Source organism: Mastigoproctus giganteus, chromosome 1, assembly GCF_048544385.1.
Source record: "Mastigoproctus giganteus isolate SK-2022 chromosome 1, ASM4854438v1, whole genome shotgun sequence".
NCBI classification, from domain to species: Eukaryota; Metazoa; Arthropoda; class Arachnida; order Uropygi; family Thelyphonidae; genus Mastigoproctus; species Mastigoproctus giganteus.
Genome location: NC_143575.1, coordinates 242,423,585 through 242,436,823, shown reverse-complemented (window position 1 = coordinate 242,436,823; position 13,239 = coordinate 242,423,585). Strand labels below are relative to the sequence as shown.

Here is a 13,239-nt window from a genome sequence, read left to right as displayed (position 1 = left end):
TTTGTTAAAAGGTATTATTTGTATGCAGGATTGAGATAACTGGTAAAGGAATACTTCATTACACTGGTTAAGATACTTTTATTAGCATAACATACAAATAACTAACTAAAAATTTGGAGATATACCAAATTTACTGATCCCTTTTCTGTGGGTCTTCAATGGATTGGTCAGATAAAATTTTAATTGCACTAAAGAAAGGTTGGCCCCAATGTCAACCTTTCCAGTTGAGCAAGCATTTCTTGTGTGCTTTTATAGGAAAGTTAACAATTTGCTTTTCACTTGTGCATCTAGCTTGCAGTGTTACTGCATTACCCACTCGCAAATTACTGCTACCCTGCCTTCAACATACTTCTAGTCTTGTTTAAAAAATTCTTCTGCTACGTGCAAAAAAGGCAACAAGTATTGAACAATTAGACTTTACGCCAGCCGGTATTCAAATAAACAAATTTCAATCCTGCAACTAAAACACTTTATTTACAATAAAATAAAATACAAGCATATAAAATGAAATGAAATAAAATATATAGTAGTCTAAAACTGATGTGATTTAATTTACAATAAAATAAAAATTTATTTTTATTTTATTGTAAATTAAATTTACTTTTATTAAATTAACTCCGAAGTAAATTTAATAAAAGGGGAGAAGCTATTAAGTATTAAAGGTACTTAATAGCTTCACCCCTTTTATTAAATTTACTTTGGAGGTGGAAGCAGAGGGAACCCTACCATTCCTTGACGTGTTGGTTATTAGGGATGATTGTAGGCTCAAGACCAAGGTGTTTAGAAAGCCCATGTGCCGAGGTCAGTATACTCATTATACCTTGGCACAAGCCAGCCAACACAAGGGTAGTGTTGTCAAGGCTTTAGTAGATAGGGTGTGGTCCCACTGTAGCACCTCCAAGGACAAAGATAACGAAATTATTCGTGTCACAGCATCAAGAAATGCAGCTACCCCCAGAGGGTGTTGGACAGAATTATTAGAGGAACGGAGTCCACCTGTACTGAGCCGTTCGCCCCTGTGAGCACTGCATACATTCCCTACTATCCGGGCCTTTCAGACCACATTGCACGAATAATTCGGGGGTGCCAGATACACTGTGTGCAACTCCCGGGACGGAGGTTGTACACAGTGATATGTACAACCCCATAACGAAAAGAGCCAACAGTGGGGTGGTATACGAAATTAAATGCCCGGATTGTGGGGTGTGTTATGTAGGTGAGACGGGACGACGACTGAAAGACCGTCTGGGGGAGCATATGAATGCAATAAAGTCCACAAACTATGGGAAGTCTGCCGTGGCAGAACACTTCTGGGAGAAGCAACATCAAATCTCCCCGGAGGATGCTGTCATCACGGATCATGCACAGGGGGTTCTGGGACCGTAAATGGATTGAGAGTTTACGTATTGGGCCAGCTAGCAATTCCATTATAGAGACAAGGGTGTACGCTTACATCCCCTCTTTGAAACAGTTGTTCTTGGGCGAGATGAACCGCTGTCTCCGAAAGCTACAGTTGTTACGGTATTTTATTAACTGTTTTTATCACTTTTATCATCATATTTTATTTTATATTTTATTTTATTTTAAATAAAGTGTTTTAGTTGCAGGATTGAAATTTGTTTATTTGAATACCGGCTGGCGTAAAGTCTAATTGTTCAATATGAATTGTCTCAGCCTTGTGGGCCTATTTGGAGATAAGGCAACAAGTAGCATGCTGAATGTAGTTCTGATTCACAAGAGACCTCTTGAGCCAAAGCAGTACTTTCCACAACTTTTGAGTTTTTTTGCTTTGCTGCTCTTGTTTGAGGCATTTTTTTAGTCTAAATATTTAATTTAAAAATACCACATGAGCTGGAGATAAGAGTATGATAACATTACTCTATTCCCACATGCAAGGGTGACATGATCTATACTATTTTTTTTTTTCTAAATAATGCTAATAACTCTCTAAATGCCTAGTTAAATAGAAAACTAACCTAATAAAAAACATAATAATATCAAACTAAACTTACATGTGTAGGGACCTTTGAAATATTTATTTGTTTCAATTTAAAACACTGCAATTAACTGCCATGACATACTACACTAAAAAATTACAAGGTATCATGATTATGCCAAAATTATTGATTACAAAGGATCTGTGAATATTAAGTTGTACGTTTTAAAATCCTTATGTAGATTCAAAATAAGCCTATGTATGTGATTAGGATAATTAAAAACAATGTAATATGGTAATTAAGTAAAATTTTTTCAAAAACTTTCCCAAGAGCACAAATTTTCTGCAGCTGCATACATACGTTAGCCTTGACCTGTTATTTTACCAGTCTTGGCACTACCATGTCACTGTCAAATCTTTCATCTTTCTCGCACTGAATTGCACACATACGGCATCCTTATATAGCTGGCCACCTGCTTTGCCAATAGGCGATGCTGTTACTGAAGGAACACTCCATTTCATGAAAAAGGTTAGTATACTTAATAAAGTGCACTGAATATACACTCAAGAAATTTGGTGGTTCTTAATGCACATATTCAAATGTAGTCTGCATATTGATATTATTTTAAATCTTATTATTAAAAATAGGTAAATTTTAGGATTTATATTTTATGCAAATCTTAGGGTGGTCTCAGTTGTTATGCATTTTTGGGAGTGAACATTTTATTTTTTGGAACACAAATTCTTATACACAAATGTTTATACCTATAAATATTTCTCCTGATTTACAAACATTTGCTTCATGAACATAATTTTAGGAATGCATGCTTTCATAAATTGGGAAGTTATTGCTTTATGTCATAGGAGCATACTGTATGAGGCGATCAGAAAGTTCAGGGAGGACTGACTGTGTATCTTGATAATTGCTGCATTATTACAACATATAGCCACTCCCTGACTTACATAAGGGTTGCGATCTGCAGAACTCTCTGTAAGTCGGAATTTCCCTAAATGCTTATGCAGCACTCGCAAATTTGATTGAAACAAAAAAGAAATGTTCAACGAACATGTAAATAGAATTATTTATTCAATTTTTTTATCTCATTGCACAGGAAAAATTACGAAACTGTACAAAATTACAAAAATTTCAAAATTATAAAATTGCAAAAAGAGAGAAGAGACAGGCATAACATCAGCAAGTTTTACCTTTTGAGCATCGTTGCCAGAATTAACTCTCCAGCTGATAAGCATGCCACTCGGAAGTTGAGGGTTGTGGAGATTTGGAAGGGATTTTTTCCAACACATCACAAAATTTCTCTGCAGCTGCAGAATCGGCACTGGCGACTTCACCGCACACTTTAATGTTTTGGAAACCAGCGCGGTGCATGAACCTATTAAATCACCCATTGCTTGCCACAAAGTTGGCTTGGGATTAGCCACACTTATCCTTAATATCTTCATAAATACTTCTTGCTTTTGCTAGAATGGCCATTGAGGTCAGTGGCAGTTGCTTCCGAATCTGATTTTCCATCCATATTATTAATAGCTTTTCCATCTTCGATATAGCACTTGAACGCTGTTTTGTGATCACTGTTGGTGCATTGATCCTTTAACATGTTCTTTTATTCGTGCACTGTCCCTTAAAATACTTTTCACTGTTGAAGCAAAGAGACCTAATTCTGTGCAATAGATGACAAACTTTGTCCTGCTCATATTTCTTAATTAATCATCTTCATTTTTATAGGGCATTTAGGGCTAATGCCTCAGGCTGCGAGAAAGTCAAGACTATGTATAAGTTAAGTGCGAATGCATCATTAATACACAGCCAATTCTAAATTAGCAAAATATTTGCAAAGGCGGCATCATTTTTAAGTTATATCTCATATTGTGAATACCTTCACGAGTTGCCATGATATTGCACTTCTTCGAATAAGTAATGCTTCACCTAAAGGAGAAGACTAAGAAGAGGCTTCACCTAAAGGAGAAGACTAATGTATTAAGACTATAGGGCATTTAGGGCTAATGTCCTAAACACCCTGTAGTCTTAGTACATCGTACACCATCAGGCATCTCTCATATTGTGGAGTTATACTTCGTAACTGTTTTGCCATCATTGCATCACTTGGGTGATGCAATGATGCATACCTACCCACCGAAGAAGGGCCAAATAGCCCTGAAACGGGGCTGTCTGGGTGATTGGTATACACTGAATAAGTAACATTAGTCTTTTCCTTTAGGTGAAGCGTTGCTTATTCGAAGTAGTGCAATATTTAAATTTGAAAGTGTCTGCAATTCTGTCCAGACACGATAGGAGGGAGTACATGATGAGAGTCTTGTCAATCAATTCAGCCCTGGAGGGAATGTGCAAGGCTCAAGGGGTAGAATTTTTTTCAGTATGGTTTGTGCTTGTTAACAGGAAAGGCTGCTTCTACAGGGATGGGATACACTTAAATAGAAAGGGTGCAAGAATATTTGCTGATGCTATCGAGGCAGTGCTAGGTGTGTCGGGAAACTGCTAGCTTGGGGGGGCTTCACAGACTAAAAGGTTAAAAGTAGCCACAGGCAGAGGGAAGGTGATTCTTGCACAACTTCTATTAGCGACCTGGAGCGAGGGGTGCTGGTGGTTACAGGGACTGATGGCAGTCATCGTGAAATAGGTGAGTACCGTATTTCCCCATGTATAAGATGCACCCTTTTTTGAAAAATTTGCGGTCTAAAAACTGGGTGCGTCTTATACAGTGGTTGTAGATTTTTTTACTTGCATTTCCCCCTTTTTCACACTTGTTGTCTTTGCGCTCATTACGTTTTTGCCCGTTCTGCCCAGAAATGGCTCAGAAAAGATTTTCGTACAGTGCTGAATTCAAGTTAAAAGTGATCCAGTTTGCAAAAGTGAATGGAAATCGTGCTGCTCAATGTAAGTTTGGTCCTTCTCCAACTGAGAAAAATAATCCGAGACTGGCTACGGGAAAAAGAAACCCTACTGAAAACGCCACAGCAGAAGAAGGCCATGAGAGGCAAGTCAGCAAAATGGCCTGATTTAGAGAGGAAATTGAAGATATGGATTGAAGAGCAAAGGGCAATTGGAATTCTTCTGTCCACAAAGATGGTTCAGCATGAGGCAAGAAGAATTGCTGACGAAAAAGAAGTTACTGATTTCAAAGGAGGACACAATTGGTGCTTCAAGTTCATGGAACAGAATGGACATGCGTACACGCACCAGACTTGCCCAAAAGATGCCTGAAAGCTATGAGCAGAAGGCCTTGAATTTCATCTTTTTGTCATTCAATGTCGGAAGACACTCAGTTTGAGTTGGGACAGATTGCAAATATGGATGAAGTCCCCCCTTCAATTTGATGTCCCAAGTAACAGAACTGTTGATAAGAAGGGGGTGAAAACTGTAACTGTGAAGACAAGTGGACATGAAAAGAGCCATTATACAGTTGTCCTAGCTTGTTGTGCCGACGGAACCAAGCTGCCTCCTATGCTGATTTTCAAACGCAAAACAATGCCAAAAGAAGACATTCCTCGAGGAGGGATTGTCCACGTTCATGACAAGGGTTGGATGGATCAGGATGGGATGAAGATCTGGTTTGAGAAAGTTTGGAGCAGGAGACCAGGTGGGCTCTTACGCAAACCTGCCCTATTGGTGCTTGATCAGTTCAGGGCACACATAACAAAAAGCACAAAGAAGATTGCTGCAGAGCAAAAAACAAAACTTGCCGTCATACCTGGAGGCTTGACATCCCAGCTCCAACCACTTGATGTCAGCATTAACAAACCCTTCAAAGCTGCTATGACAGACGAATGGAACCAGTGGATGAAGTCTTCTGGGGGACAATTTGACACCAGCAGGAAGAGTGAAGAAACCAACTATAGGAGAAGTTTGTACCTGGGTGAAAAGATCCTGGGATAATATCAAGATTGAGATCGTTGACAAGTCATTTAAGAAGTGTGGCATTTCAAATGCCATAGATGGAACTGAGGTTGAGGCAATATATGAAGACAGTGATTCGTCATCAGACACAGATGAGGACAAGCTAATGGATGGGAGTTTTGACGGTGATGAGGAGTTGTATGAATTTTAATGAATAAAACTTGAATTCAATAACTTTATGTAATACATATTTTTTCAAATTTCGGGCACCAAAATTAAGGTGTGTCTTATACATGGGAGCGTCTTATACATGGGGAAATACAGTATATGAGATGTGTCAGGGTAAATAGGAATAGGTGCATGTATGCTTGCATGTATACCAGTGCTAGAAGTATAGCAAATAAATTTGATGAATTTGAAGTGTTGGTCAAGACATCAAAGGTGGATACTATTGGGATATCAGAGGTGGTGTCATACTGATAGTAGGAATGCAGAATTGGAATTTGGGGAGTACAATGTGTACAGAAAGGAAAGACAGGATAGGAAGGGAGGAGGTGTCATGCTGTTAATTAAGAAAAACATAAAATCAAAAGAAGTGCATCCAGTTGATAGAGATGAACAGTGCACTGTTGAGTCAGTTTGGTGTGACATAAGCACTGTGAAAGCAAAAATAAGAGTAGGAGTGTGTTGTAGGCCTAATGACTCGAATGAGTACAATGAACAATTGTACATAGAAATAGAGTGGGCTAGTAAATCATAATTTCTTATAATGGGGGATTTTAACTTCAAAGATATTGACTGGAACTTGTGGGTTGGACACTCGCACACTAGTAAGACTTTTGTGGATTTATTGGATGATTGTTTTCTGCAGCAGCATGTTCGAGAGGCAACCAGAGAGGGTAATACTCTTGATCTGGTTATCAGCAGTGATTATTCGTGTATTAAGAATTTGCAGATAAAGGAACCACTAGGTTACAGTGATCACAGTGTACCGATGTGGGATTTACTTAAAGATATAATTACCATCAGGGGTAAAGGAAAGGGTTTTTGCTTCCGTAAAGGTGAGTACAGAGGTCTCAGATAGTTTAAATTCTGTACAGTGGGATCAACTGACGATGTTACCAACAGTAAATTCTAAGTGGGAATCATTCAAGGAATTAATTGTGGAAGCTACTAAAAGTTTCATACCTATTAAGAAATATTTTCAAGGTTTAGGCCTAAATGGTTATCAAATGAACTAATGAGACTCGTTACAGAGAAAGAAAAATGCATGGGATGCATATAAATTATCAAGCAACTCAGAAGCCTATGGCAGATATAAGCTAGTCTGCAATCAGGTCACAAAGTAGGTTAGGCAGGCGAAGGCAGATTACGAGAAGCCTTTGGCAAAGGATGCTAAGAAAAACAGCAAGGATTTCTTTACTTATATAAATGCTAAAAGGAAGGGGATGAATCTGATTTGTCCACTTGATATCGATGGTTCGACAGTTGATGATCCAACTTAGATAGCAAACAAACTGAATGAGTATTTTGCATCTACATTCACACATAAGGAGTTATTAAGGTTTGAAGATGGCAAAAGGTTATCAAATTGTAGCAGGGTACTTAATGATTTTGTAATAACTGAGAGCAAAGTGGAGGAGAAATTGTTGAAGTTAAACATAAGAAAGGCACCTGGGGTGGATGGAATCTGTCCAGTTATATTAAAGGAGGCGGCAAAGCAACTAAGCAAACCATAGCCATAATTATGAGAGCATCCTTGGACTCAGGAGCGGTCCTCACAGACTGGAGATGTGCAAATGTATCCCCAATTCACAAAGTGGGATTGAAGGGTGACATGAGTAATTACAGACCAGTTAGTTTAACTTCTGTTCTAGGTAAAATAATGGAGTCACTGGTTAAAGATGCATTGCAGGATCAACTAGACAAGACTGCAGCAATAATTCAGACACAGCATGGGTTTGTTAAGGGAAAGGCTTGTCTGACAAATTTGATAGGATATTATGATGTGGTTACAAAGGAACTGGATGCAAAAAATAATTTTGATATCATATATTTGGATTTCAGGAAAGCTTTTGATACTGTTGCGCATGGAACACTTGTACAAATTGGAGCAGAATGGTATTAAGGGTAAGTTGCTACAATGGATAAAATGATGGATGAGTGGGAAAAGACAGAGGGTAGTAATTAATGGGTGCTGCTCTTCGTGGACTAATGTTATTAGTGGAGTACCACAGGGTTCGGTGTTAAATCCACTGTTGTTTTGTATATTTATCAGTGATATAGATGAAAGTATATTAGGCTTAGTGTCGAAGTTTGCAGATGATACAAAGGTTGGCAGGGTTGTTAATGACAGTAATGGCAATGTGCTACTGCAACAGGATCTAGAAAATTTAGGCAGATGGGCTAAGAAGTGGCAACTGAAGTTTAACCTTGACAAATGCAAAGTACTGCATATGGGTAGAAGTAACCCCAGAGAAACGTACCAACTGTGTAGTACTACACTTAAAGTGATAAGGAAATTAAAAAGACCTGGGAGTAATTGTGCAGTCAGATATGAAGTTTTCTGAGCTGTGCAGACAGGCTGCCAGGGCAGGTCATGGGGTTTTATCAATGATATATAGGAATTTTGCTAGCAGGGAAGAGGAGGTGATTGTCCCTCTGTATAAGGCAATGGTCAGGCCACGCTTTGAGTACTGCGTCCAGGTCTGGAGGCTTCATTTTAGGAACGATGTAGATTTGCTTGAGCGTGTTCAGAGAAGAGCAACAAGATTAGTGAGGGGAGTGAAGGGATCCTCTTACCAAGAGAGGCCTAAGTTCTGCAAATTGCAGTGGCAACTGCGCAGTGATCTAATTGAGGTGTATAAGGCCTTGAATAGGTTGAGCACGCTGAATTATGATGGGATTCTTGCACTTGTTCAAATTCAAATTAAGAAAAGAACAGATGTAGAATAGATGTGCTGAAATTTGCCTTTAGCCAGCGGGCGGTTAATTGCTGGAACAAACTTCCCTCTGTCGTCATGGAAGTTGATAGGTTAAATAAATTTAAGGAGGAACTGGACAGGCATTTGGAGGGAATGGTGTGATTTTTTTTTTTTTTTTTTTTTTTGGTTGATGCTGTATAAGCTCATACACTTACTTTATTGCATTACCTGCCACTACTACTAATATCATGGCAACTCATTGTGAAGATATTCACAATACGAGATAGAACTTCAAACGATGCCGCCTTTGCAAATATTTTGCTAATTTAGAATTGGCTGTCGCACTTAACTTATAACATGGTCATCTTCATTTCTAAATCAATTTTGTTTCATTTCCTAGCACTGCCAGCACTTGCACTTTCTGTTGGTCCCTTTCCCTTCACCATTGTAATAAGTAAATAGGAATGAAGAGAAGATTCTTAAAGTTTCTTTGTTTTTTATATGATTGAAGATTTCACCATAATACTGTAACGTAAAAACCCGCAGAATTCCAGTTATTGGTATATTGCAAATGCGATAAGATTGAGTTTATCCTGTTTATAATAGATTTCACCCCAGAGGCTCACATCTGGAGAGTATAGATTGGCACACCCAGTGTCCTGAGCTGGATATCATCATTCTTCTCTTTCTTGGTGATTCCTTTTTGCTTCTCTCTCTCTCTCTCTCTCTCTCTCTCTCTCTCTCTCATCTCTCTCTCTCTCTCTCTCTCTCTGGGTAATTCTAGTGCAGCATAAGCCTCAGGTGTCCTTGCACCATATGGCTAATAATAATAATAATTGTACTAACAGAGAAGCCCAATAAACCAGAAAGTGGAAATTGTTTTATGGTAGGGACCTCCCTGTGTTTTAGAAAAATATTGCAAAGGCGTTCAAAATTGATTCTTATAATGGAACATATGATAACGATGAAAGTGTAGCACAATTTCCATTATAAAAATGGCCTTTTAGAGAGTTAAATACCTTAGTTATATAGCAAAATTTCAACTTCCAAGGTTGGAACGAATTACCAAAAAAAAAAAAAAAAAAACCAATGTTATTGGGTTCACATTACAATATTTTCATGATACCTCCATTTATTCCTACTGGATGAAAAATACATTTCCACCATTTTTTTAAGTTTGCACCGGCCGGCAAAAACTTCTTCAAGTCAAATTTCCGTAAGTCGAGTATTATGTAAGCCGAAGAGTGGCTGTATTCAGTAACTCATCTAGACATAATAACATATAAATCACCCATTTATCTGCTGTCAGTCTGAATGAATATGTTGAATAAGTCTTTTTACGTGTTTAGTCATTTTAAAATGAATGATGTTACTGATCAGTGAATTTGTATCAAATTTTGTTTCAAATTAGCAAAAATGCAACAGAAACTTGCAAAATGTTAAAAACAGCTTTTGAAGAAGATGCCCCATGATGTTAGATTTTTAATTGATTTGCAGAGTTTGAAAAAATAGCTGCTTATTGGTTGAAGATGATGATCTTTGCTCTGGTTTCCCTTCAGTTTCGGAAATGAATGAATCAATCACTTGTGCACATGATCTGATCAGGAATGATATACAGGGTGTCCACAAATGATTACCTTGATTGCATTTTGTTACAGAAATTTTTATTACTATTGGGAGGTTAACAAAATTTAACCAAATTGTATGCTAATATTAAAGTTTTTATCAATACATAAGGACTTTAAAGAACTTCAACATGAGCGCCTCTTGTGGCACATAGAATATCAAAGCAATATTCAATCTCTCTCCATACATTTTCTAACATCTGTGAGCTGATGCATTCGACTGCACGTGTAATCTGCTCTCGTAATGTCTGGAACAGCTGTAACACATACCCAAAGAAAGAAATCCAGTGGGGTTATGTCTGGTTGACCTTGGGGGCCACGAAATCGGTCTATCCATGCCCATCCAAAGGTTTGGAAATGTCTTATCCAGTGTCACATACAACTTGAGTCCAATGAGGGGGGTGCTCCTTCAAACTGAAAGATAACAGTAGGCTACCTCTGTTCCAATTGGGATATAGCATAGTTAATGAGCATATCTAAAAACACATTTGCACTAATCACGTTTTCGTGGAAGAAGAAAGGTCCAATAATGTAATCTTGTATAATAGGGCACACCACACATTGATTTTGGGACTGTTACGAATATGCTCTCTTACCACGTGGATTTTCAGATCCCCAAATAAGCACATTGTATCTATTGACTACACCACTAACATGAAATGAGGTCTCATCTGAAAAACAAATGTTCTGCCAAAACTGATTGTCCTCATCAATTTTATTCAATATGAGGTTAGCAAATTCCTCACATTTACAATGATCATTTGATTTCAACTGTGGAAGTGTCGGAACTTTGTAGGCATATAGCTTTAGACTTTTCCGTAACACTTTGTGCACTGTAGACTTTGGTATTTGTAACTGCCATAAAGCTTGTCGTACAGATTTACTAGGTGATTGCATAAAAGCATCTTGATTGCACCCACTGTTTCTTCAGAAATGGACGGTCTGCCAATGCTTTTCCCTTTTTCAACTGACTCAGTTGCCAAAAATTATTCCATGCATGATTTAATAAGCCTTTACATCTGAAGGATTTCTACTGTACTTGGCTCTAAACATTCTCTGCACAGTCACAGGAGATTTTGTTTCAGCCTAACCAAACAACACACTGAGCTTTCTCTTGTACAGACGGCTTCTTGAATGCGGAGCTATATGGCCTTAGTTGCTGATGCTCTTAAAACCAACCAACAACAACAACAAGCATCTTGAATGAATAGATGCAACAGCAGTAAACTTAACTCACTGGGCTTAAAACTCTATAATTGTATTGATGTATTGATAAAAACTTTTAATATTAGTGTATAGTTTGGTTAAATTTTGTTAACCTCCCAATAGTAATAAAATTTTTATAACAAAATATAATCAGGGTAATCATTTGTGGACACCCTGTACATATAGCTAGCTATGAAGTTGCTAGAGAAATCTACAACTCTTGTGGATGTGTCAATAAATTTTAACTTACGATTTGGGAATGCAACACATTTTAACCAAGTCTTTGCCTTTCATTCTCACCCTTGGTCACAGAGAACAGTGAGTTATTGCACATCAAGATCTTCATCAATGTGCTGCTGCTGCTGCGGATTTTCCCTTTTGTTTTTTCTATTATTACTGGTTATGAATGATGGCTGTATGGCAACCCAGAAACAAGAGCCTAGTCCTCTCTCTGGAAGATTCCTTCTTCTAAAAGGCTCATTTTTAGCAAGATAATATCAATAAAATGTGAAAACAACAGATGCCTATTGTTTTTTGACTCATGGGGCATTGTTCATTATGAATTTTACCTGCATGATCAAACAGTGATCCAAGAATGCTACAAAACAGTTATACAGTGATTCCAAAATGCTGATTGGAGAAAAACAGCCTGAAAAATGGGCTTCAGTGAATTGTTGCTTTCAACCCCATCCCTGCGCACTTAACTTTCCATTCAAGAGTTTTTATGAAGAACTCCATCACATTGGTCTTCCATCTGCTGCCATACTCAATGGATTTAGCTCAGCCCCCCCCCCCCCCCCCCCTTTTTTTTTTTCACTTCCCTAGCACAAAGTCTCTTGAAAGAGTCACATATTCTTTAAGAATACAGCACAGGTACACTAAATCGCAATTTCCAGAAGTTGCACAAACATTGAAATGTGTGTAAATGGTGTCAAGGAGATCCATCTGAACAGCCAGTAAGCTTCTTCGTTTTCAAAATATTATTCAGTCCTATAACTTTTTGATTACATGTTGCATATATGTATGTTTTCTATATAGCCTTGCTTTTGTTGTAACATTTGGTTATGTTTTTATCCCTCGCCCTGTAAAATAAATCATTCTGGATCTTTTCTCACTCTGTAAAGTATATCACCCTGTAAAATATATTTTTAGTTAAATCATTTTGGATCACCATTATCATTCTTTTATGTAGAACTACCATTTTCTTAAATACTTTTGTTTTCAAATAAACCTGTTTAGGACTGTTAAGACTCAAACATATTAAATGTTAACAAAAAATTTAGTTATTAAAAAAAAAAAATCATTTATTGGTCTGGAAATTTCTGGCCAAGGGTAACTTGTCTGTAGTTCCCAAACTGTCTGATTATCCTGATCTGACTCTGTGACTTTGTTTCCAAACTAAACTTTTGCACTCAAAGGGCAGATATTTCATGTCAGTTCAGAATCCAGAAAAAATCACAGGACATTTCAGATTAATAGTGACAAACAATGCAAGAAAACAAGCTTATACAGCATCAGCAAAAAAAACAGCACTTCCCTTATCACCTTTATGTCCATAGAGTTTGTTTTTAAGAGTTTGTCTAGTTCTTCCTTGAATTTATTCATTTCCACAACACCATCTAGAAATTTATTCCAGCAGTCAGCCAACTGCTGGCTGAAGGCAAATTTCTGCAA

At 37.6% G+C, this 13,239-nt stretch overlaps 1 protein-coding gene across 5 annotated transcripts in view; it reads left to right on the top strand.

Moving 5' to 3' along the window:
* Positions 1 to 13,239, top strand: part of LOC150091709 (fibronectin type-III domain-containing protein 3A-like) — a 489,490-nt gene that overhangs the window by 277,420 nt on the left and 198,831 nt on the right. The gene's annotated exons all lie outside the window — the stretch shown is intronic.